The sequence below is a fragment of the Arachis duranensis genome, chromosome 6 (assembly GCF_000817695.3).
Source record: "Arachis duranensis cultivar V14167 chromosome 6, aradu.V14167.gnm2.J7QH, whole genome shotgun sequence".
NCBI lineage: Eukaryota > Viridiplantae > Streptophyta > Magnoliopsida > Fabales > Fabaceae > Arachis > Arachis duranensis.
In genome coordinates this window covers 96,042,297-96,046,014 of record NC_029777.3, presented here as the reverse complement: position 1 = coordinate 96,046,014, position 3,718 = coordinate 96,042,297, and positions in this window count along the sequence as shown.

The following is a 3,718-nucleotide window of genomic DNA, read 5'->3' as shown; positions in this document are numbered from 1 at the left end:
TATAACTAAGGAGGTCACACAATATTATGTGATTGTTATATATTGTAACCTATTGTTTTATTACTTTTGTGCTATATAATCATTTGATTTTTACATAAGAAAATTAGTAATAATTTGGATTATTATACTCATATATTTCATAAAATTTGGTTTTAGAATAAATTAGTTGAACATTAAACTATCAAAGTAGCCTCTTTTGTAAAAACTAATTATTAGGTATATAGTGATATATAATTCATGCATATTATTAGGTATTATTGGAGGGGGAGAGGTCAAGACCCCAAACAGCATAAGAGAAAATAAAAGGCGAGTTAAACTTTAAAATGGTCTCTGAGATTGGCATCGTACACTAAAATCATCTCTGAGATTCAAATGACACCAATTACGTTTCTGAGATTGACAAAAGTGCACCACATTATTCCATGGCCCATTTTTCATTAACAACGTGAGAACATGGCTTGATAACATGGACTGTTAGTACACGTGTCACTCTATGATTTGACTATGTGTAATGATATGATGATCTGTTAACCGGTGACACGTGGCATGCTGATGTGGATGGTTGTGCCACGTGTCACAATGCTAATTGGCCATGTGTCCGCTTTTGCGACGTATCGCAATAGTATTTGTCCACGAGTCATCCGTTTTGTCATCATTGTAGATGCACCAAATTAGTCCCTCACTTTATATTAAGTGACTCATTTTTGTCTCTGAAATTGAATGTCATGCACCAAACTAGTCCCTTCACTAGTTTTTTCTCATTTTTTTCTATAAATTCAAAATTTTCAATATCTTTGAATGCATTAAATTCAATTCTATTTTTTCACATGTTATTTAAATACAAGTGCTTTTATAAAATATTTTTTCTTGCGGGTACCCCTAATCATCGTCTTGGAGTTGACGTGAAGATATTTCAAGTATCTCCACTACCATCTCTGACCTCTTTCGTATAGACTGAAGAGGTCGGAGATGGTAGTGAGGGTGCTTGAAGTGCCTTTAGTCTAACCTATTTACACACAACAAAGTGTATTCTATAAGAACCGAAAAAAAAGTGTATTTTAATTCTTGATTGCTTGTTAAAAACACGTTTTTTAATTAAAAAATGTGTCTAATCAATTATATAATTCTTTTTTTATAATAACATACTTATATATTAAAAATTTACCAATATTAAATTATTATAAAAAAATTATATAATTAAAACTAAAATTTTAAAAATTTTTGTAAAAGCACTTGTATTTAAATGATATATGAAAAGATAGAATTAAAATTAGTGCATCCAAATTAAAATACTTAAATTTTTAGATTTTTAAAAAATGAGAAAAACTAGTGAAGCGACTATTTTGATGCACGACATTTAATTTCAGGGACTAAAATGAGTTACTTAATACAAAGTGAGGGACTAATTTGGTGCATCTACAATGATGACATAGCGGATGACACGTGGATGAATACTGTTGCGACACGTGGCACAAACGAACATGTGGCCAAATAGCATTGTGACACGTACAGACAGACACATCAGCATGCCATGTGTCACCGGTCAACACATTATCATACTATTACACGTGGCGAAACTATGGAGTAACACGTGTCACTAACATCCCACGTCGTCAAGCCATGTCATCACGTCGCTAATGAAAAATGGGTCAAGGACTAATGTGGTGCACTTTTGTCTTTCTGGGACATAATTGGTGCAATTAGAATCTCATGGATGATTTTAGTGCACGATGCCAATCTCATAGACCATTTTGGGATTTAACTCTAAAAGGGGACTTAGACAAAACCCTTTGTCCTAACAACACCAATGCAATCTGAAATTAGAGATAAATTATAGCAGAAGGATGGGTATCATATATATGAATTTTCATAGGCAGAACCTGACCTTGCTTAGCAAGACAATCTGCCACCAAATTTGCTTCCCGAAGGTTATGATGCCAAATAATCTCCTGAATGCGACGAGACAGAACAAGGATATCCTAGATGAGGGGAGAGCATGGATGATTTGAAGAGCACCCATTCTTAATCATGTTGATAGCCATATGAGATTTCAATTCTATAATAATGTGATTTAACTTATTTGCCACAGCCAATTGTAGCCCTTTTATCATTGTCCATAATTCTTTCACAAATCTTTCTAAGGAATCTCTAAAATGACCACAAAAAGTCACATTGTTGTGAGTATAGAAGGACCCATCAACGTTAATCTTAATGAACATTTCTTGAGGCAATTCCCAACCAATCAAACACTTTGACTGGTTTTTGAGCTCCTGGGCTTGAGCAACTTAAACGAGGTGCTTTCTATCTCCTTCGATCGAGCTTGGATGGAGTGAATAACCATATTATGCAAGGTGTATTTCCCATAAAAAAATCAACATATTTCTTGTGTACCAAAGGGACGAAAAAATAATACCAAAAATCCTCTCCCAAACTGCATAATTATTGGATAGATTAGAAGACAACCAAGCACAAAGATTAAGGGTAAAGAAATATTCCTGTGCTCGTGTGGGATGAGTCATTCCCAGATCCCTTTAGCAAAAAAATAGTTTGGAAGCACATGCAGAGTGGTTTTGTCTTCAACATTACATCTCAGACAAGTAGAGTCCATAGTCATATGTCTTCTTCTTCTATTATTATTTGTTAAAATAGCATCATTTGTCATAAGCCACAGGACGTATCACACTCTTTTTGGCCCTCTCCATCTTCAAAAAGGTTGAACAGAGGGTTAGGAAGGGAGGAGTCTTCGCATAATGCATTATATGCTGATTTCAGGTTAAAAGACCCATCGTTCGACAGACCCCACACAATCTGATCATCATCTCTCCAAGGAGAAGGAGGAGCCATAACCATTATCCTTATTAGTTTTATGAAATAGTTTGAAGTTGGTTTAGTATATGATGGACTTGAATTGTATAGTAAAAATACTAAGGATAGTTTTAATGAAGGAGTGATTTGAATGAATGGTTTGAGAAACTTGACAGTTATATTATTGATGGATTAAGGAGAGATTACAAAGACTAGTGGAATTTGATAGGTTTGTTAGTTTATTATAATGAGCTCCATGATGGCTTATTTATAGGCCTCACAAGTTGGTTCATTATAATTTCTAGATATTTCTAGGTCTTAGATATTTTTAGATATTAACCTAGATATTTCTAGATATTAATCTTAGATATTTCTAGTACTTGATTTATTTACTTAACTTTTAGACTTTTCTATCATAATATCTACATATTTATTTTTATGAAAAAAGATCATGAAAATTCTAGAAAATTTCACAAATGTGTAGCATAATCAATACTCCTCCTTGATGCACATTTGTGTAACTCCAAGCATCTCTCAAAATAGTTCAAACTTTGATCTTGGTAGTGCCTTGGTAAAGATATCATCCAGTTGCTCTTCTGTGTTGCAATACTCGATCTTTATCTTCTTCTCCAATATGGCTTCTTGTAAAAAATGATACTTGATAGCTATATGCTTGGTCCTACTATGATGGACTGGATTGTTTGCCATTGCTATTGCTGACTTGTTGGCGCACAACATAGATGTTGATTCTTCTTGTTGCTCTCCTATGTCTTTGAATATTTTCCTTATCCATATTGCTTGACTAGTAACATTTGCGACTGCAACATACTCAGTTTTAGCAGATGATTAAGCCATAGTTTTTTTTATGTCTAAGATAATACTCCTGACCCTAGTGTAAATGCATATCCAGAAG